At 43.6% G+C, this 23,735-nt stretch overlaps 2 long non-coding RNA genes across 2 annotated transcripts; one reads left to right on the plus strand and one right to left on the minus strand.

The window, feature by feature from the left end:
* The first annotated feature begins 1,277 nt into the window (after positions 1 to 1,277).
* Positions 1,278 to 13,676, plus strand: LOC138569184 (uncharacterized). The gene is made up of 3 exons (XR_011303171.1): positions 1,278 to 1,406; positions 12,904 to 12,973; positions 13,187 to 13,676. It is a non-coding gene; the product is annotated as an uncharacterized lncRNA (long non-coding RNA).
* Positions 13,677 to 15,483: 1,807 nt separating this feature from the next.
* Positions 15,484 to 23,289, minus strand: LOC138501022 (uncharacterized). Its single transcript, XR_011279557.1, has 2 exons — positions 22,968 to 23,289; positions 15,484 to 15,713 (listed from the first exon to the last, which is right to left on the minus strand). It is a non-coding gene; the product is annotated as an uncharacterized lncRNA (long non-coding RNA).
* Between the last annotated feature and the right edge of the window lie 446 nt (positions 23,290 to 23,735).

Raw genomic sequence — 23,735 nt, forward strand, 5'->3', positions numbered from 1 at the left:
TTGTCAAGAGCGATTTGTCAAGCAGCGCGGATCGGAACTGGTTTGGTGTGACTATGGATCGATAGGTGGGGCTATTTTTGGGAGAGTAATGGCCATGTCTGCTGCACTAAAAGGACAGCTTGCCTGCTTTTCCAAATAGCGCTGATTCGGACCGGTGGGCAGGGCAGTTGTCTGGAGGACGAGGGTTCTGTTCTGCTCAGCATGTTTAAAGGTCGTTTTTGGACGACCATGGAGCGAGATGTTATTCACAGTGCCGAGAATGGGATGTTGCGAAACCTGATGCATGCTGATAGTAGGTCTGCGTTGGGCTTTTACTGGGTGTACAATGATTATTCGGGTATGATGGAACACGGATCGTGCCTTTTCAGTGGATATCTTGTGGAGCGAATGGATCCACCGGGACAAATGGTTACAATGTATCATTCTACAAGTCTTTTCTGCAGAGCAGAACCTTGCAACGTCTAGGTCAAAGACACTGGTGCTTTATTCCCGAGATCTAAAGGTTCAGCAACCAGGCGCTAAATTCCGCTCCAGTGTAGCGCAAATGCAACTTTCAAATCGCGAACTTGGCCCTCTTATTTTGCTTTTTTTTTTTTTTGCGTAGGTGTCCTTATGTTTGTCGAAGTGTGATCAAGTTCCCTGCATCAGTTGTCCCTAGGAGCCAAAAGTAGCCCTGCTTTGCTAGCCAATTTAAATAGCTGGCAACTTCAACCTACCAGCGCTTTGAGGTCCTAATGATATGTCAAGTAACAAACCATGCGGCTATCGGAATTAACCTTCTAACTGCCCAGGCAGGGAGGTAATCCCATGGACGAGATACCTTGCCCTTGACAAGGGACCAGTTGGTTGATTAGCACAAGAACTGGAAAAATGGCCCCAAAGGAGCATCCTGCTGACCTCCACCCAATCGGGGCAGTGGTTGGTGGGGGGGGGTTGTTACCCTGCTAACCGTGGAAGCGGGGAGGAGTCCAAAGACTACACTCCTGTGTGCCATAGGGGAGAAGAAACTAGGCCCCACGATTCTGCAAGCCCCTCAGGAATTTCATGACACTACAATAAAAAGACAAAATATTCTGCATTTGGAACTCTATGAACAAATGATGCGAACGTTTCGCTTAAGATACCCAGAATTGTATAGATTATGCCAAATGGCCATTCTCTCCAGGATACTACAGCTTCTTTGTTGGGCTGGATGCCAAAAACATTTAAGATGGGACACCTACAAGGAGGCCATCTTGAAGACTTCACCCATAGACCCCCCCCGCCCCCCCCCCGAGGCTCGCAAAGCGCTACAATCTACAGTGTGGAGAAGAACATGCCCCACAGGAGTTTGTGCGGGAATTAAAACGCACCTTTCTCCAAACCACCAGGAAGGGTGTGCACGAATGATAGAGAAATCCAATCAGGTAAGTACTGTCCTGGGAAACTTCCCCCAGGAGGGCAAATCCCACACATACTGGGTTAAGCTTTCCCTGGTATCCACAAAACCCCAACCTGCATGGCAACCCTTTCTTTACCTGCTTTCAGGAGCCCAGACAACCCAATCAGGGAGGGGGGGGGGCAAGGGTGGAGGGTTACCAAAATCCACAATTCTTAGGGTACTCTGGGAGAAGGGATAGTTATCGTTTTACCCTTCCTGAGAACAACCTAGATATGAACAGACCACCACCCAGAACGGGTGTCCCAACTGGAGCGTGGCGGCTCAGAACCCCTCATACCAAGGGTCTGGCACCCCAGAACAATAACGGAGAGAACCCTGACAATTTAACAGTTCTGGAGGAACGGGGAAGGAGGGTGTAAAGCCCTAGAAGAAGCTTCCTTCACCCGTGTGAAGCCCCTGGACACCCAGGAACCAGAACAAGTCTTTTGCCCCTGAAAATCTGGAACCCAGGGAACAGGGTGGGTAGGAGAAATGGAGAGTAAAAATGCCCATTTTGTGGAGGAAGTTGGTGTCCTCCTGTTTGAAGGGGAAGAATCCTTAAGAGGATTCTGGGAAAAAAATCTTCAGGAACAGAAGAATTCCTCCCAAAGACAAATGGGTCCCAAGAGAGCTGAATTAAGACTGGGTGGTTGTGGGGACTGATTCAGAATCGCCCATCCCTGAACCCCAGAATTGTCATACTGGTAAAAAAATAGTAGGAGGGATCCTCCCCACAAATTGGTTGTAGTGACTGCCACCCAGTAAGCAGGGGCAGCACAGGATTCCAAAATCTCCACTATTTCAGGATGCCACATTTTTATTGCAGATTCCCAGACTCCGGCACAGAAAATTGTCCAAAACTCCACTGTGTCGGAGTCCAAAATAAAGAAATTGACCACCCAGCTTGCCCAAAATGCACATTACCTTTGTCCGCTTTAGGAGAAGGGGGAGATTTTATGCCCCGGTCCAACTGCAAGGGCAGTGTACATTCTCAGCACTGGTGGACACTGGCTCCCAGGCCACTCTTCTGTCATAAAGGGCCTTTGAGCAGCTAAATTGAGGAAGAGGGGAGAGATACCAGATCACTTTCACCCCTCTTCCTGGACACCTCCAGAACTTCGAAGATGGGAATGAAATTCCTGTCAGGGGACTGCAAATTTGGAAATAAAAATGGGGTGACACAAGGTGGAACACCCTGACTACAAGGGAATAACATCCTGCGCAGGTTGTCCCCCATAATAGACTCTGTGAACAAGGTACTCTGAATTCAGACTCGCAGGCCAATAAAATTAAAACTGGGTGTCGACCATGTTAGTTTGAATGGCATATGCCACATGGTTGAACAAAAATCTGATCATATTGCGTTTTATTTCCAGAATAATCAAATACCTGACATGACAGTAATTGCTGTATGACCACAAACTGGTGATGGGAACTCTTCTCTATTCCTGAAAATCAACCTTCCTTGCGGTTTTAAGTGGCATTCCACAATGGAAGTGTGTGGGAGTGAGGGGCCAGTAGGCCCTCCGTCCCTCCTTTTCTTAGTACTGTCAAGGCTCGCTCCCGTTCCCGCCACTTGGGGGCATGTTTTGGGGTTTATTCCCTACTGGACATTTCCTCCAAACCTTATGCTACAGTGTTGTGATGAATTGGGAGCGCTAAAACCTTATTTTCCAAGTTATTTCCCTTCCGGATCCATTCCAGGTTTTTGGCAGCCAGCATGCTACTTTAATCAAATTACTATGCTTCCCAGAATGCCTGGCTCACTGCTTCACCTCCTCCCTTGCAGGACAAGATTGGGTGGAGGATAGGCAACACCTGTGGCTGCAGGTGCAGCAGGCGGCACACCTGAGGGGTGTGCTCGTTAAGCAGCTTTAAAAGCCTCAGTTTGCTTCAGTCCAGCGCTGGTCATTGTTGCAGTGTTCCTGTTGTGACTGGTCCCTTGTTCCTAGCTTTTGTGCCTAGTTCCTGTTTCTTGTTCCTCTGCCCTGGATTTCGGATTCATGTGCTTAATTTATTTCTGCTTTCTGGATTTCCCTTTGTCTTCCTCTGTCTGCAGGCAGCCTTTCTCTGTGCTTTACCCTTTGATGCAGCCCAATTTGCCTGTGTTCTGTTTCTTTGATGCTGTCCTTTGCTACTGAAAAACTTGATGCATTAGTCTTTCCCTTTTTAGATTTAGCTTTCTGCCTTTTCTCCTTGGATGGGTGGGAAAGGTTTCCTTTTGTGATATCATTTTCCCTGCTCCTGATCCTTACTTTCTATTGGGATCCATTCCATGTTTTCCATTGCACTTCTGCATTTATTTCCCATTTGATTATTTAGGTGTGGGGTGCTGTTGTAACTAGTCCCTGTGTGAATGCCTTTTGTCTTCCTCACTATTCTATAATCACAATTCCTACTTGCTCCTTGACTTGGGTCTTATGTATTTAGTTATCCCCCACCCATTGCTGTTATAGCCTTCTGGGTCCCTGTTTGATCAACTGGGTTTGTGGGCTTAGAGCTGTCAGTATCTGTAATAGCATAGTGGGTAAGGAGTTTGCCGACTTTCCTTTCAGTCATAAGGAGGTTCTAAGTGCTTAGCCCACATCCCTTTTCATATATTGGTATTATTGTTTCACTCTATTTGCACTCCTGGGTTTTAAGTTGTTCACTGTGCGATTCCCTGCACATTTCTCTTGCCATATTCATTGCCTTCTTCCTTTCTTAACAAGTACAAACTTGGACCATGTGCCTCCAATGGTGGGAGGTGCCCCCGTTGCCCTTATGCAATGTCAGCATTGGTTGGCTCTTGTGTAGATGGGACCATAGCGCAGGACACAAGGCATCCGACTTTGTGCCCCCTTGACGCCATCTTGGTAACTAGGCCTCACTGCGATACGAGAAGGCTTCTCTCCCTTTTTCAGCGCAGCGCGCACACATGGCCCCCACCTTTTCTCTCACTGTGCCTGGAGAACTCCACGGCTCCCTTCTCATGCTGAAGCCGGACTTAATTGCAACAAAGAACAAATGTAACAACTCACTCGTCCTCTGAGATCACTGTCCTGCGTGTGAACCGGCTTAAGCCAAGCATCCATCTCCACAAATCTGTCCATGCCCTCTCACCCTCGCCATTGGAAAATTACTGCAAGTGTAACTCTGTCCCTGCAAGGTATTCTTTTGATGTAGCAAATATGTGACTCCATGATGCCTGCCAAGCAGACCCCTGACTAACATTAGACCCCTGTCACAATATATCACCTCCCAATACTAAGAAATTCCAACGTGCCTTTGAGTCTTTACAAGTCCAGACCCTAGCTTCAATCACTGCTATCATGATGGTCAAAGCTCTTTAACCTGATGCTCGATATAAACCCGTTATTGACGATGTAAATACATGTAAGACGTTTATAGGTTTACAGTGATTTGTTCAAACGAATTGCAAAGTAATTATTTAGTGCATGCGCCACAAAGAAGTATTGTTAGCTTAGTTAGTGATCACCCCACCTCGCAGCAACCCGACCTTCACCCCTCCTGGACACTGACAACAGATCACATGAAGTCCATCCTCTCAGCAAACCAATCCAGATGGAACCGTATAGTCATCGCTATGTGCCTATATGGACTAACCAATCCTGCACCGCTTTGACACCCTATACTAATTGCGTCATGTATCAGTTGTACCTTTATGATGTAACTGATATTTGTTAGAGCGCTCTCGGGCAGCGAGTTCTTTGGATGCCAATTACATAAACTATTTTTGAACTCTCACAACCTGTCCTCTTAGCCTTATTCCCGTCGGGGGAGTGTCTCATTTATTCTTTTGCCCGTCTAAAGATGGGGAGGGCGCCTACAGAAGGAAATACTTTGAATTTTATACTGATTCGCAATCTGAAAACGCAATTCTATAGTCAAAAGTGATGAGAAACCAGCTCAAAGTTTAGCTGATATTCAGAAAATTAGAGAACGGTTGTTCATCCCTATTCAGTTAAATGAGGGGAAGGAGTCTGTTCTCGTCCCCATGGGTGCGTGAACAACGGCTAGAGCTTCATCGGCAAAGCCATGTTCAGAAAGCTCCCAAAAGATCCAGCAATTCCCACATTTAAATTGATAAGTGGGAAATGGGCCTGGAAACTCCCAATTCCAAACATTTCCTGCCTAGCAGGTGTATGCTCAAAAGTTGTATAGGTAACAAAGGCATAGAACATTTTGTTGGGTCGTGTGAGATGTCCCTGCTGCATTCTATTTAGGCAGTGACCTTAATCGGTTTGCCATTAATTAGGACCTGATAAATTACAAAGCCTGGTCCCGACTAGGCGGCAATCCCATGGGCTTTGATGATTTTGAAAAAGAATTTCGGTCAGCTCAATTGCTGACTTATGCAGTGGTAGTTCAAATTGGAGAGGTCACCATCCCAGGACGTACCTGACAATTGCCACTTGAATTAAAAATTAAAAGAGGAAAGAAACTGAAAAATCCTGATGCATATGTACACCTCAAGGCCCAGGTCCAACTGCAGGGGTTGGGATAAACCCAACCCCATTAGGTAAATGTAGAACGCAACACCATTCCAATAGTGGTGGATAACAGCAACCTCAGGAGTATTACTCTGCATGCAAGCACCATTAATGGAATGGCAGTTGATGATGGACATTTTTTCCATGGATCTCGGGAATGAACTGATAGGACCAATCCCCAATGACTGTTTTGACAATGACAGACCAGATCTTCACCTGGCAAGGGGGAATTTCCTGGTGTACTCTTCCTGCCCTTACAGTGAGGAAGAGGTGACCTGTGACATCAGGCAGGATGAGGTGATATTCCAGGTCCACGATGCCTGTCTCTCTTACCTGAAACCATCTGTCCAGGTCAATACTCTAACCAGAGACCGCTCCTCCCAGCTGGAGGAGGCCGCTGAGATAGCAAAACCCAAAGTCTTTCCAGGCTTCAGGCAAATGGTTGAAGAGCGGATCAACCTAGCTGAGGCCTGTGAGACTCCAGAGCAAAAGCAAAAGTTGAAACGGGTGTTCTTAGATTTTCAATGTCTCTTTGCGGTGGACTCGTACGACTGGTCGCACCGAAATCCATACTACAACAATTCCTACAGACCCTGGAATGACTACAGTGGTGACAGAAATCATCAAAAATCCATTGGGATAATTAGTCCAGTCCACAGCACCTTTAACAATCCAGTGCTGGGGATTTTAAAAACAAATGGCCAATGGAGAGACTGTGCAGACCTTAAGGAGCTAAATAAATGGGTCCACATGTCCCGATGGCCCCGCCCATACATTGACCAAGGACTGGACCAGATCCAGGGGTCAAAGGTATACACAGCCCTTGACCTGATCAATGGGTACTGGACCGTGCCCGTCAGTAAGGAGGCCCAATACAAGATGACCTTTACGGGGGTGGGGGGCAGTACTTGTGGACTCCCTTCGGATACATAAACTCTGGCAACAAATTCAACATCTTCCTGCATAAGGCCATGCCCGATTTGGGTGAAAGAGGAACCTGACCTATGTGGATGATGTCTGGATAAAAAGCTTAACTGTGGAGGAACACATAGCGGAAATCTGTTATGTTCCTACCCATTTGAAGGTTGCCGGAGCAAAGCTGTCCTTCCAAAACGCAGAGTGGTGCAGCACCTGTGTCAACTTCTTGGAGCATGAGATAACTCCTGAGGGTCTCTGTCCCCAGGAGAAGAAAGTGGAAGCACTCCTAAAACTAAAAGACCCCACAACTCTGTGTGAGCTAAGAAGCCTCCTTGGACTGAATAATTACAGTTGGAAGTTCATTGAGGATTACGCATAGGTCACAAGACCCCTGATCCATCTGTTGAAGGTAGGGGTCGAGTGGGGTCCAGAACAAGCCGAGGCAGTAAAGCAACTCAAAAGAAGCCTCTCACGAGCGCCTTGTCTAGCTTACCCTGTCAAAAACAAGGAGTTCTTCTTAGAGACAAGGTTCTCAAATACATGCTTGACAGCAGTATTACCTCAAAAGCACAACAAGGTCAGCAAAGTAATCTCCTATGCATGTAAGACTTTATCCTCTGTGGAAGAAAAATTCAACGATTGTGAGAAGGCACTCCTGGCAACGATGTGGGCATTGAAAAATTACCGCCTGTTCTTCCAGGGGGAAGACATCATAGTGGAGACTCAACACCAGCCTCTGCAGTACTTCCAAAGTGACAGAATCTGGGCTGAAAATGTGAGTAATTCCAGAATTACTTTGTGGATTCTGTCAATGCAAGGCTTTCCTGTGGAGGTCAGATATGGCCAAAACAAGAAGAGTCCCCTTGCGCATGGTTTGGCTGACTTGCATTATTGTGCCAGAGAAAACTGTCTCGAGGACGGAAGTCTTAAAATCCAGGACAACATGGAGGCATGCTTGAATTCCCCACACAAAGTCTATGAAGAAGACAAGTGCCAGGGAATGCCCACAGTTCATGTGGACGGGTGCTCCTACCATGTTGATAACAACGAGGAAAAGGAACTGGTGGCCGGCATTGGGAATTCCTGGGTGAATGATGCTCTGGAACCCTCAGCTGGGTCCAAAATCGGTCCCCGCAGTAGTTCGGTGGCAGAGTGGATGGCAGTTCATCAGGCCATTCTCACTGTCGTCCAACACCAACTCCACAAACTGGTCATAATCACCATTCAGATTCTGTCTGGAACGGGTATGTGGAGAACCTGGTTAAATGGAAAACCAGAGGCATGCTATGTGCAAATAACAAACTGCTTAAACATGGTAAGATAATACAAAATATTGATGATCTGGTCACCTCTAGTGGGATAACCATCCATTGATCAAGGGTCATTCCAGAATAGAGGGGCCAGACAAAACTGGAAACGACCTAGCTGATCAGTTGGCCAAAAACAGAGCCATCCGGGGTTTCTCCTTGAGATTGAGTCCCTGTTGGGGGAAATCTAGGTCACTGCTATCACTAGGTCCCAGACAAATGCTCACAATGAACTCTCAACTGCCCAGTGGAGTAAGGAGACCCCCAGATGCTGATTTAATCACGGCACAAAAAGGAGATCTGATTATTGGAAGATTTTATCAACACATTGAGGACCCTGAGAACTTTCCTCTGACGGATACCGATTACATTGGGAAAGAGGACCTCAGAGTGTTGACGAAGTGTCCAAAAATGCTCAGAATCCAAGATGGTTTGTTGGTAAGGAGATCAGCTCTGGCTGTGACCAGTGGGTGGTGCCTACCTCATTCCGAAGCCTGATGCTTAGTCACACCCATGATGTGGCCACAGCCGGTCATCAGGGGTTTCATACTACTCTAGAAATCTTACGGGATGTTGCATACTGGCCACACATGGGACAGGACCTTGACCAATACTCAAATGGGTGTCTTGTGTGTGCACAATTTCAGCCAACATCATTTGCCCACCGAGCTCCCCTCCAGAAGAGAGGGGTGACGCTGCCTTGGTTAGATTTACAAGTAGATTTCATTGGGCCTGTGATTCGCTCCTCTAGGGGGAACAAGTACATGTTAACCGTAACATGCTTGTTTAACAAATGGGTGGAATGTCTCCCGGTCCCAAATTTCAAGGCAGAAACAGCAGCTGCCCTGATGATCAACCACATCTTCTCGTGTTTCGGCCTGCCCCAAAGGATTGAGTCAGACCGAGGTAGTAACTTCACCAGCGAAGTGATAAAAAAGATGTGGGAGATACTTGGGGTAAAAAGGAAACTTCACATTGCATACTACCAGTTCTCGAGTGGGGGAGTTGAGAGGTACAATAAAACCATAGTGAGCATTCTGGGCCAAGTTGGGACATCCGATTACTGCTTGTCCTGATGGCCATCATATCTACACCATCTTCTGCTACCAAGATGTCTCCATTTGAGCTAATGACTGGACGAAGGATGGTGCTACTTCAGCATCTGCTCTATAGAACACAAGAGCAGACACTGATAAACGCCTCCACAACTCATGAGTATGTTTAGAATCTAAGGAAACACCTTCAACATGCTTTTGCGTACACTCAGAGGAATCTGGAAAGGTCTGCAGAGGGGATGAAGACTCAATATGACTTAAAAACAACCAAAAAGAAGTACTAAGTAGGAGACAGGGTCTACTTGTACAATTTCCAAAGGAACCAGATCAAGGAGCGGAAATTATTACCGAGCTGGTGCGGTCCTTTTGAAATTGCAGATAAAATGTCACCTGTCGCCTACAGAATCTGCATCCCCAAAGGAGAGCTGACGAAAGAGAAATGGCTCCATATTAATCAGTTAAAAAGTTGTCACCCTAGGCACATGTTGCAGCTAATTGAGAAGCCCAGAGAAAAATCAAATAGAGGAGACATCTGGAGAATGAGAACCAGAAAAAGAAGAACCAGAAGGGAACAGCAAGGTTTAGAGATATAATCATTTAACAGGGAGTATTTTCTTCATTGTCTGGACAAAACGGATTCCCACAATAGTTATCTGTGCCTTGAGTGATTATTTGTCTTTATTATCTAAGTACTGTAATAATTAAATGCATGTGTGTCCCACTGCTGTCAATCTTCCTGGAAGGGAGTCAGGCAGTGGGAAAATGTAGTAACCGATTCTTATTTATTCAATAGATTTGTAGTGGCTGCGACCTTTATAGACCAAGGAGGCTCTCTCCGGGGACCTGGAAAGGAGAGATCAAAGAAAAAGCTAGGGGTGTCGCTCCACACCACAAAGAAAGACCTAAGGGAAATCTGCAGGTGTCGCTCCATACTCCGAGAGACAACGGGAGGATCTTGGCCTACCGCTCCCTGATGGAAGGGCTCCACCTGATGAACCCCGCTTTGCCCTACTCTCCCTTGACAAAAAGTTTCAGAAGAGTCGGGGGGGGGAATTTGTGGGGGACATTCACCCACTCAACAGAATTCTCATTCATGATCAAGCTGCACGCATGCAGTCAACAGCAAAATGGCTGCGTGGGCTCCTTGGAGCACCATTGCCCTGCATCAAAACTGCGTTTTGCAGCTACACTAAATAAAAATGATGGCTACACCATCTTGCCAAACTATTGGGCAAGTTGGAATAGAGAGCACACCGATAGGCCCGCCAGTATGTGTTCTTGTGTGCACCAAAAGAGCAGATTTAAAAGCAGCGCTGCTCTGCTGCTTGCAAAAAGTTCCCATTGAAAAGGATGCTGCCCTGACGCTGTTTTCATTTATTCAACATCACACTGCTTTTATCAGTGAGACTATGCCCATCCATATCCAGATTATGCTACAGCAGAAGAGAGAATTATCTCTGCATGACAGGCTGTGTCAGGCCAGAACTGGAAAATTAACAGAAGCTTTACTTTCAGCCGCACTGGAAAAAGCTTGTCTTTTGGGTTACACAATGTCAAAAATCAATGCTTCAGAGAAAGCCTAGCTTTATGGGCATATGTCCATTTCAGTGAACTTGTGTCTTGAACAAACCGCTATATAAAAGAAACTGTCTGGGGCTGCAGAACAATATTGGGAAGTCAGATGGAAGAGAAAACCTTTTAAAAAGAGAAATCCCAGCAGCATTTACCATGTGTCAAAATGGGCTTTTGCAAACCAAAAAGAAGAACAAGTTACTCTCTTACCTGGTAACGTTCTTTCGATGGGATGGTCCGACGACGTATTCCATATCTATGACGGTAATTATCACAGCTGTGCTGCTTCGGAAAATCTTTCTGCGTCCTGCATCGATGATGTCGATACGCCGTCCTGGAGGACCTCCTCCGACGGCCGACGTCACCAGATGTTATAAGTAGGACGCACGACGCCCGTAGCCTCAGTTGTAGTTTTTCCCCAGAATGTGTGGTACCAGTCTTCTGCCAGTCTGACACACAAAGCCTTGCGGAAACGTAAGCTGCAATCACTCTGGGGCAAAATACATGGAATCCACCTAATTTGCATATGGATTGCACCAACAGAAGTGACTTAACAGAAAAAGGACATTGCGAGGAGCATAATCAGTCTTCGAAACATGGAGGCACCATGGTACCATGGTAGTGACTTTAGAATAAGTTGCCATGAGTAAGCCAAGTGGCAAATACACTTGTGGTGCAAAATACCTAAAATGCACTATTGTTATATATGGAGCAAATCTATAGTCATTAGGCTTTTTATTATAATAGTATGATAACATAAGCTTTAAAGTGAATCAGAATCACGTACAGAGCTTCAGATAAGACTCAATCTGATTAAATGAACTGCTCAGGATCGCACACTTTGGTTAAATGATGAAACTGGGATGTGGACAATTTAAGCAACTGTGCACATCTTCCCAGGTTTAGTTAATATAGATATGTATTAAGGTTTTGCTTTACATTTCATGTGCGTACATAATTATTTACAGCAGTCCCTTGGAAGCAAACCACACTACATAATAAGCTAGCCTTTCATAGTAAACTAATTGTACACTATATACATTATCATAGAACTATGTTGAGGAATGAGAGTATGACTTTGGTTTTATTCTCCCCATTCTGCATGCAAAGTCACAATAGCCTCATGCAGATTAACATGAGCCTAATAAATCCCCCTTTGGTTTTAAAGCCATAGGCATTATTTCATAAAGCATGTAGCATTATTCACCCTTCTCACTGCGGATCACTCCTCCCCCATTCCCATTTCTAAAGGGACCGAAGTCCCTGCTAATAGTCACCCCCTCACTCCCATCAGTGCCTAATGGCTCACAGTGTATTGCTCTGTTGATACAGAGACACGTGAGGACACTCTGCTTCCTGGATCTCCTTGGGACATTGTCTTGGCAGTTGGACACCTCTACCATTCCGAAAGGGTAAGGTGTCCTGCTGCCAGGACAACAAGCATGCTTAGCAGGAATTGCTTGGCACACATTGTCCTGCCACATTTCCTGTTGGGCACCCTCTTTGAGGTGCCGAACGGGAGTGGGGTACCACTGAAAAATGTCCCGGTCTGGCCTCCGGTTCGGTATAATAATGCTTGGGATCATTTGAACACAGGAAAATATACCTTAATTTTAATGAGTCAGAATGTTGCAAGTAATTAATGAAATCAGAATAAGCAACTTAATGTGTTGTTTTAAAATTGTGCAGACATGCATTTTTTTAAATTTTATTTATTTGTTTTTGGTTTATGAGAAAACCTTTACAAAAGAAGAGTATTGAAAAATCAGATTTCATACAAAAAAAATTTTTTTCCTGCATATTTAAGAAAACAGAAAATACAAGGGTAAAATAAAAAGGGTAAAATAAAGGCTCAAAAACCAGGGATTAACTAAGTAGACTGATCCCATTGACTGGAGGGCTCGAGAACATGGCTAGTCTGTTGATAGTTCCTGGGGTAATGTGGGATGGTACCAAGTTTTCTGTCCACTTTCGGGAAAAGGTTTGGAGGGTTCACAGCCACTGCAGGTTTTGTCAGTGTTATATACTCTGCTGCAAGGCTTTCTGGTCGACCATGTTGGGTGGATAATATAACCTGACCAGCAATTGTTAGGATTATTATATGCAATTGATTTTGTTGCCATTACTTTGTGTTTTAGTGGCGGTGGTGGAGGCGGCAGGAGTGGGGGATACAGCCGATCAGGAGGATCGTACTACGATAACTGAATGGTGAGTATCTATTTGTTATTCTCTCTAGCACCAGATAAATTAATGTAACCTAAAATTGGGTCTATTGCTATACCTGCAAATTTATTACGTTTCACTAGTGGTCATTTTCTAGAGGCACTGTTACCTGTTTGTTAACGGGGTGGGTTATGTAGTTTTGGTTGTTGCATACTGTTTTCTTCAGTCTTTAAAATTGTGCCTGCTTCTTGTCCTCAGCTCTCAAGTAAAAATTCTGCCTGACTCGACATCATCCTTCCAATGGCTGTATTTATAAAGATTTTTGGATCCTCTTCTGATTGATACTTTATCGTATAGTTTACCTGCAGTGGTTGCTAGTTATCCGAGCTGGCCAACGCAATACTGAGTTTATTTTTTCACCTTGAGTTATATTATTGCCCAGTCCTGATGACACAAGAAAGATGAGATGTTTGGATGTTAAAGCTGTGGAATCTCCTGAAGTACTGATAACGTCACACTTTTTATAACATTCCCTTCGTGTTGGCAAGGGGCATGTATATAATAAAGGGTTAAGTGAAGCCCCGCCTAATTCAAGATGGCAAGATAATTGTTCATTTTTTGTAAAAAAAAAATGTCTTTTTTTTACTGGAAACAATTGCATTTTCACTGTTGTAATTTAGTGGTTACGGAATTCTTGTATCCAACTCTTGGCTTCATGAAGCCCATTAAAAGACGGTCTGAAAACAAACTTTATGCTCCTGAAATTAACTACAGCATTGCGCGGTACCGCCTTTTGGCTGGGGGTGAGGGGGTGTTGGCGTCTGTCCGTGTCAATCATCACTGGTAATGGCGTTGATGCACGCTATGGGGAGTGGCCCTAACTTGCGCTTTTCTGTACAGGGCGGGAGGGACTAGCCGGTTTCTAAACCATGTTTGTATTTGAGCATTGCTTTGTATTGGTATCGTTGGGCATGGCTTTACATGGCGGTGTCTGGCAATAATATCAGCATTGTACAGTGCCAGTAGTAAAATATGTATGTACGTCCTGCGAGACTTTGCCACCAATCGACTGGCTGCCCAGTCTGCTAGATGTGCTCAGGTATGGGAGCTGTGCGCCTGGCGCCGGGTGGTTCTCTACAAATGTCTAAGCAACATCTAACGCTGTGAAAGCGTTAACATGATATAACACGTGGTGAGGTAACTAAATGTAATTGGGCTTCAAGTAACTATATTTATATATATTAGTGTCAGCTGGAAATTAGGCTCCTTAATTGTGGTCTGGGGTTACTTGCATCTAGCTGAACTGGATCGAAATCCAGACAGGATGAAAGCTGGAGCTCTTACCACGGACATTCTCCTGTTATGCCCTAGTCAAAAAGGAAGATCATCCTGGAATCATTCTGGAGTCATCCGATGACTCCATTCTAGAGTCATCCATGGAGAGTTTAGGAAGATCATCCCAAGTCTGCGTACAAGCCAAAATATTTAATGAGATGATGACTCTAGAGTTATCACAGAAACTACTCCAGGATGAGTTCGGATTACTTCCAGTGATGATCTTGGATTACTCCAGGATGACTCCATGACAACTTCATGATGAGTGGGGGATTACTCTAGGATGACTCTGACAACTTCAGGATGACTCCATGACAACTTCAGGATGAGTGGGGGATTACTCTAGGATGACTCTGACAACTTCAGGATGACTCCACGACAACTTCAGGATGAGTTGGGATTACTCCAGGATGACTTCAGGATGAGTTGGGATTACTCGAGGATGACTTCGGAATACTCCAAGACAACTCCAGGATGACTTCATGACAACTTCAGGATGACTCCACGACAACTTAAGGATGAGTTTGTATTACTCCCGGATGACTTCGTATTACGCTAGGATGGCTCCATGACAACTCTAGGATGGGTGGGGATTACTCCAGGATGGTTCCATGATAACTTTAGGATGGGTTCTGAATTGTAAATGATTAATGCAGACTACTCCAGGATGAGTTTTAATGATTTCAAGATGCTTCCAAAAGATTTAGGAAAAGTGGTTGGATTACCCCAGGATGTATCCCTTTTGAGTAACATTGGTGGCATTACTTTACAATGACTCTAGTTAGACTTCTAGATAGTTTACAGGGAAAATAAAATTATATGGAATTTTGCAGGTGTCACTTCATCTTTGCTAGAGCACACGTTAACTAAGTTCCCTCGATTTAGTGCACACAACTACAAACACCCCCACTTCCCAGGTCACAAACCAACCTGTAAGCTCCCTCATTTCAATTCTCACCTCTAGCCAGCATGGCCTCACCCCCAATAAACTCCCACAATTGCAAAGCACTGCACTAAAATACACTCTTCCAGCAGCCTACACAGAATCTGTTAAAGGTCTACCCGCATGACAGACTGCCGCTAGTCACTTCACCCAATATCAATAAGAGCAGCTAACAATTACCCAGTTCATATTATGATTGTAGCAGCTATACATTGTTGATATTTTAATATAGTATTGCTCTTGTTATAAGATATCTTCAATCAAACATAGGCTCAGAAAGTGTTCAGCATTTTTTTATTCAACAAATTCGGTTTAACAGCATAGCTGTATTCCATAAGAATGAATAGGTTTGAAAAAAAAACAACAAATATCATCGATCCTGCATTTCAAAATGCAGAGTCTTCCTTAGGCCTCTTCTGGCATTGCAAATTTTGGTGGCGAGCTTCCTTATCACCCAGCCGTCCATAGTAGGCCAACTGTTAGCCTTGCAGACAGATCTCAAAGATTCTACAAAAAAAGAAAGGATATATGAACCTAAATGGACATCTGAATAGGCATTGTTAAATTCCTTATTGTAGAATACATACCAGATTAATGTTAAAATGTCAATTTACAAATGCATCACTACATTTAAATGCATTTGTACACAAAGGATGAAACGGGCTTAAAGATAGATTTGAACTGAAAATGAATTATGGTTTTCTGTGGCTGCATTCAGAATGTTATTGTCTTTAGTCTAGCTATATTGATTTATATCAGTTAGAAATAGAAGGCATAAGTGAAAATGGGGAAATAGTCTTTCAAACCCTTTGCTAATTAACTACCTCCCCTTTTGCCCATACCATTCTTACACCCCGATACATATCTACCAACAACGCGCACATATCTTGTACCCACACTCACACTCCCATCTGCACAACCTCTGCCACCCACCCGGCTACTCGATAACTTCCTCTATGCAGTTGAAGGGGCCAAAAAGTATTAAAAAAAACAAGAAAAAAAAAACATGTTAAAAGAAATACAAATTTGAGATACTCTTCTTAAAAAAGGTAGCATATTTGCATTGGGGTAACAGACTACTTCCTCCCAAGAGTTCACTCTTGTTTTCTTTATCCATCCTACTTTCTTTGCAAATGATATATGGCATTTATAATGCGTCTATACACAAGTGTTCGAAATGCGACGAGGCAGGGGAGGGGGAACAGAGGGAAGACAGACAGCGATCTTACTAGGCCAGGTGTCATTCAGATCGCACAAGTGCATGGGAAGGGGAAAAGTGCGAGGGGAAGGGAGAGGGGAAAAGTGCAGTACATGGGAGAGGGAGAAAAAGTGCAGTACATGGGATAATAGAATAAATAAGAAAAATAAAGGCGGGATGATGGCAAGTGCAGGGTAAGAGCAGACATAAGTGCTGGTGGGGGACTGTAGGGATACAGAATACAGTTCCCAGGTGCGGGGGTTGCCAGTGCAGGTGTGTAAATGGCGGGGCCTAGGCCCAAGGTCTCAAAGGGTGGCCAGGTAGCCAGTGCAGTTTCAGCCAAGAATTCAGCAGGGGATGGGGGGGGGGGAAAGGTTTTGAGGTGCTTCCGGAACTGGAGATGGTTCTCCTCAAGTTTCAGGGAAGCAGGAAGGCTGTTTCAGGAGGAGGCCCCTGCCGAGGAGAGAGATCTACCACCAACTCGTTGCTTGGAGAAGCGAAAGACCCTGAGGGAGTTGGAGGCGGATGATCAAAGAGCTCGAGAAGGAAGATTTTTGGGAAGAGAAAGTTGAAGGTATTGCGGCCTCAGGCCCAAGAAGGCCTTGTGGACAATGCAGAGGGTGTTCAACTTAATCCTTGCAGCCACCTCGAGCCAGTGCAGAGATTTCAGTCCTGGAGAGATACGATCCCTGGGCTTGAGGCCAAGGACAAGTCTCGCAGTCCTTCTGGATAAATTGCAGAGGGCGGAGAGTAGAGGCAGGCAGACGTGACCAGTGTTCCCTCTAAGCTGTGCGCATGTGCGCTTGCCCAACTTCCTTCTGGGTGCCGCTCAAAAGATTTTTAGCAGCGCACACAGACCATTCTCACCTATTCATTTTTTATTTTATAAGGCACAAGTCACAGCAATTACTTCAAATTTTCTTTCTCTTAAAATAAGCAACTAGTCTTGATATTCTGCTCATTTGCATTACGCTACTATGCAAGAGTGACCGTGAACACCCAAAAACCCTAGCAGCAAAATACACACATAACAGGCTAAAAACTAAAATGAAAAACTAGCTCCATGAACAGAAGAATCTAACCAAGATATGCCTGCACAAATAAACAGAATAATGTTTCCTCCCCACCCATGACTCCTAAGCTTGTTACTACCACACTTTTACCTTATGACTCTAACTGCTGCCCCAGAACACCTTAAAATGGTACCTGACAACCTTGACTCTTCCTCTCTTGGCTCTGCGAAAAGATCAGCAAATGTATACCTACATCCACTTGTTTTATGTATGTTTGTAATATGAATAATATGAATAACATTCACATGCCAGAGTTTCTGTTACTCATTGTGCCTTACCAAACGCATCACCCACACAATACACTCAAACTACCTGTTCAAATATCGGATACTGACTGTAAGCAGGCTACATGGAAGTGTAACCTTATCCCATACTTCCTCTTCTTTGTACATATTTCACGCAAGTGTTTTGAAGTGGCCCTCTTGCAAGTTAACACATTATGAAACTCAAATATTAATTTGCCCTGTAAGGATTTTGAGAAGACAAATGTGATGCTCTGTGTCTCCTACTGTTGCATTACTAACATTACCTTATACGTGGAGAGCAACAGTGCAATATAATTTACTTTGCCTACAAAGGATAATGGGTATGAACTATGCCTGGGATTTCTCGTCCACAGTATCAGGGCACCAGATATTCAGACAATAGAATGCTTTTCACACAGTCTGCCTCGTTTCCAAGTGTACAGAGTTCCTTTGGGCATAGGCCTTCATAGGCCTTCACACATTTTATTGTAACTCGCTGCTATAAAAAAAAGGTTTCACTGAGCACTGTCTAATCCTACACAATGATATAAGGGTGGAGTATGTTGCAAACAATCTTGTATGCGCTGCAAAAGAATTGCGTACATGCAGAGTCATGGCATTCTTAAAATGCACATAATATGTTGAGTCATTAAATACGCTTTGCTTGCAAAGTATTGTGGGTCTGCAAATATCCCAGTGAGTGTTTACTACTACAGTCCCTCACTTTTTACAGTGCTCTATCAACTTGTATTGGAGGCTAACGCAGCAGATTTCAAAAAACAAAATCAGACGTTTCGGCAGTACACTGAAGGAAATGTGTTGCTTGTTTGCTAAAGGATAGGAAATTCTAGTACCCGTCTAAACAGCTCCTTCTTTTTCTTTCTATGCTCAACTGCTGAGGGCTTTTCAATAAAACCATTTGCTCTGTATCTATCGTCTCTAGCATCCCCCTCCATCTTATTTAACTGATAACAAAGAATTACAGAAGAGGGATCCATAGTTCTAGAAGAAGGCACTCAATCAGTTGTATCTCTGATAAATTGATGCTATTAACTTAAAAGGGATATATATTTGACTTTCTTCAGAAGGGCTCCATAATAAACCTCAGTAAGGCACTTATTTAATTGTATCCAGGCTGTGGTGTGGAAGGGTGGGCACAACTATAATGTGCCCTGTCATTTAACTTCCTATGTCAGGGTTATAAGCTGGGCTCCAATCAGATTTTGCTCCCTACTTGGAATCAAAGGATTTTCCAGGGAGTAAAAAAGTAATTAGCTCTGCTAATAGGTATATTTTCTGCTTATTAAAAGATGTTCTTCCCCATAAAATTCCTGTTGAGATCAGGCGTTAATATTATTAGAGTTCCTTCTTATGCCACTGCTCTACTGGTCACCAATTTGAAAAAAAATCATTGGAGCTTTGTGGGTTGAAGCAACAACATTTTCATTGTTTCTCCTTTTTGTTGGGCACATTTTCATTTTTTCAGGGAGTAAAAATGGATGGTCTATATGTCTTTTAGCTGTAAGGCTGGTTTTAACACTACCCACAGGACACGGAATGTGGATAGTAAGCAGAGGCACAGGATTTTTTTAAAATCATATTCTGAGATACAGTTATTCTGATGCAATAATCATCCTTACACACATTATTAGAAGAATGTAATTCTGGCCCTTGAATTACTTAATCATTAAAGTGGCACTTGAACTCCTATCAGTATGTTTTTGAAACATTGCTTTTAATTGCCATTAATTAATTGGCACATGTATTCTGTCAGAATTTCTTGACAGCTACATCAGTTTATGACAAGAGATATTTGTGTTTTGTAGTACATATTAGTGATTTTCCAGTGGCATAAAACATTTGCAAGGAACCATGGCAGATGTGGAAGTCTTGGACTGGTTGATGAGTTTTCTGTTTAATCACATATGACATATTTTATTTTAGCTTATGTGTTTGGAAAAAGTGTTGTAAGATTTGTCAAGAATTGCAGTGACTGGGAAGAGGAAATTCCTTTCCAACTCTCTTCTGCAACAGTAGTTCACTAAATACGCATGCTCACAAAGTGGCTTACCTCATTAGTCAGTTGCGCACATGGAAAATAATGTGCGCACAACAGCAAAGCAGTTCCGCACATAGATAAAAATATTTAGAGGGAACATTGCTCCCCACCCATGACTCCTAAGCTTGTTACTACCACACTTTTACCTTATGACTCTAACTGCTGCCCCAGAACACCTTAAAATGGTACCTGACAACATTGACTCTTCCTCTCTTGGCTCTGCGAAAAGATCAGCAAATGTATACCTACATCCACTTGTTTTATGTATGTTTGTAATATGAATAATATGAATAACATTCACATGCCAGAGTTTCTGTTACTCATTGTGCCTTACCAAACGCATCACCCACACAATACACTCAAACTACCTGTTCAAATATCGGATACTGACTGTAAGCAGGCTACATGGAAGTGTAACCTTATCCCATACTTCCTCTTCTTTGTACATATTTCACGCAAGTGTTTTGAAGTGGCCCTCTTGCAAGTTAACACATTATGAAACTCAAATATTAATTTGCCCTGTAAGGATTTTGAGAAGACAAATGTGATGCTCTGTGTCTCCTACTGTTGCATTACTAACATTACCTTATACGTGGAGAGCAACAGTGCAATATAATTTACTTTGCCTACAAAGGATAATGGGTATGAACTATGCCTGGGATTTCTCGTCCACAGTATCAGGGCACCAGATATTCAGACAATAGAATGCTTTTCACACAGTCTGCCTCGTTTCCAAGTGTACAGAGTTCCTTTGGGCATAGGCCTTCATAGGCCTTCACACATTTTATTGTAACTCGCTGCTATAAAAAAAAGGTTTCACTGAGCACTGTCTAATCCTACACAATGATATAAGGGTGGAGTATGTTGCAAACAATCTTGTATGCGCTGCAAAAGAATTGCGTACATGCAGAGTCATGGCATTCTTAAAATGCACATAATATGTTGAGTCATTAAATACGCTTTGCTTGCAAAGTATTGTGGGTCTGCAAATATCCCAGTGAGTGTTTACTACTACAGTCCCTCACTTTTTACAGTGCTCTATCAACTTGTATTGGAGGCTAACGCAGCAGATTTCAAAAAACAAAATCAGACGTTTCGGCAGTACACTGAAGGAAATGTGTTGCTTGTTTGCTAAAGGATAGGAAATTCTAGTACCCGTCTAAACAGCTCCTTCTTTTTCTTTCTATGCTCAACTGCTGAGGGCTTTTCAATAAAACCATTTGCTCTGTATCTATCGTCTCTAGCATCCCCCTCCATCTTATTTAACTGATAACAAAGAATTACGGAAGAGGGATCCATAGTTCTAGAAGAAGGCACTCAATCAGTTGTATCTCTGATAAATTGATGCTATTAACTTAAAAGGGATATATATTTGACTTTCTTCAGAAGGGCTCCATAATAAACCTCAGTAAGGCACTTATTTAATTGTATCCAGGCTGTGGTGTGGAAGGGTGGGCACAACTATAATGTGCCCTGTCATTTAACTTCCTATGTCAGGGTTATAAGCAGGGCTCCAATCAGATTTTGCTCCCTACTTGGAATCAAAGGATTTTCCAGGGAGTAAAAAAGTAATTAGCTCTGCTAATAGGTATATTTTCTGCTTATTAAAAGATGTTCTTCCCCATAAAATTCCTGTTGAGATCAGGCGTTAATATTATTAGAGTTCCTTCTTATGCCACTGCTCTACTGGTCACCAATTTGAAAAAAAATCATTGGAGCTTTGTGGGTTGAAGCAACAACATTTTCATTGTTTCTCCTTTTTGTTGGGCACATTTTCATTTTTTCAGGGAGTAAAAATGGATGGTCTATATGTCTTTTAGCTGTAAGGCTGGTTTTAACACTACCCACAGGACACGGAATGTGGATAGTAAGCAGAGGCACAGGATTTTTTTAAAATCATATTCTGAGATACAGTTATTCTGATGCAATAATCATCCTTACACACATTATTAGAAGAATGTAATTCTGGCCCTTGAATTACTTAATCATTAAAGTGGCACTTGAACTCCTATCAGTATGTTTTTGAAACATTGCTTTTAATTGCCATTAATTAATTGGCACATGTATTCTGTCAGAATTTCTTGACAGCTACATCAGTTTATGACAAGAGATATTTGTGTTTTGTAGTACATATTAGTGATTTTCCAGTGGCATAAAACATTTGCAAGGAACCATGGCAGATGTGGAAGTCTTGGACTGGTTGATGAGTTTTCTGTTTAATCACATATGACATATTTTATTTTAGCTTATGTGTTTGGAAAAGGTGTTGTAAGATTTGTCAAGAATTGCAGTGACTGGGAAGAGGAAATTCCTTCCAACTCTCTTCTGCAACAGTAGTTCACTAAATACGCATGCTCACAAAGTGGCTTACCTCATTAGTCAGTTGCGCACATGGAAAATAATGTGCGCACAACAGCAAAGCAGTTCCGCACATAGATAAAAATATTTAGAGGGAACATTGGACGTGACTCTCAACCTGTTTGACGGATACCTGCAGCAGGTGCATTAACCCACTACACCATGAAAGGAACCCTAAACTGCGGAAAGGAAAAGACGTCTAGCTGTTTGTGAGCCATTTTTCTTGTTTGGCTCATTTATCTCATACAGAATCACAGCTGCTGATACAGTGGCAGGGCTTTTAACGGGATAAGTTTGGGGGCTGCGTCGCCCCTGAAGTTCCCTTCAGGTCAAGCCGAGCACTATGTCAAGAATTGATGTGGTGTTCACGGGCGCCGCATGAGGTTGCTTGCTCCACTCTGGAACAAAGCCCTGACTCGGCTAATGCGTATTATTGGCCAGCAGACTCCATGATTTGACAGACACGGTGAATAGCTCAGTCGGTTGAGCACCTGTGAAAAGAGATTTACGTTCAAACAACTGGCTTGAGCTCCTTTTTAGGATTTCCTTATTCTGAGGTTGATGTTGTGAATGTTATTGAGTTTAGAGACGCCCTCAGCGACACCAATCACTTAAGCGCCGAGAAGCAGGCTAGTTTCTGGTTTGCAAATGTATACACTGCCATGACACGAACATGTGTGTGTTTGTTCAAAAGGGAAGTAACCACGTCCCCCATCTCTGAAACTCCCACCCCTTGCCCCTGGGTGCGTTATTCCTGTCCCCTGGGGGAGGGGGCGCATAGTAGGTATGCTTGCCCTGGTGGAGAATTAAAATAGAAAGCGCTCTCACCACCCAGTAGCAGCTTCATGGCTCCTCTCCCTCCTCGGTGGGTGGTCCAGTCCTTCTGTAACACAGGAGGGGGTGTGGGAGGGAAGGAAAAACAGGTCAAGTGGGCGCACATATGAGCAGACCCAGCCTCGCCCCCTCTGCCAATCCAATTCAACCTCACGCCATTATTTTGATCGGCTTTACCTGTTTTGTACATCACAAGGAAAACCTGAGCAAACATGCATATCGCACAGAAACGGTCTTTTCGAAACAAGGCACTAGTTCCAATGTTGGCAGAAAAAGGATCTGAAAGTGATTTGACAAGGATCACACCGAGTTGAAGTGGAGATAGGACTAGACCAGTGTTCCCTCTAAGCTGTGCGCATGTGCGCTTGCCCAACTTCCTTCTGGGTGCCGCTCAGAAGATTTTTAGCAGCGCACACAGACCATTCTCACCTATTCATTTTTTATTTTATAAGGCACAAGTCACAGCAATTACTTCAAATTTTCTTTCTCTTAAAATAAGCAACTAGTCTTGATATTCTGCTCATTTGCATTACGCTACTATGCAAGAGTGACCGTGAACACCCAAAAACCCTAGCAGCAAAATACACACATAACAGGCTAAAAACTAAAATGAAAAACTAGCTCCATGAACAGAAGAATCTAACCAAGATATGCCTGCACAAATAAACAGAATAATGTTTCCTCCCCACCCATGACTCCTAAGCTTGTTACTACCACACTTTTACCTTATGACTCTAACTGCTGCCCCAGAACACCTTAAAA

Source organism: Ambystoma mexicanum, chromosome 1p (assembly GCF_040938575.1).
Source record: "Ambystoma mexicanum isolate Mex_15411 chromosome 1p, UKY_AmexF1_1, whole genome shotgun sequence".
Classification (NCBI taxonomy): domain Eukaryota; kingdom Metazoa; phylum Chordata; class Amphibia; order Caudata; family Ambystomatidae; genus Ambystoma; species Ambystoma mexicanum.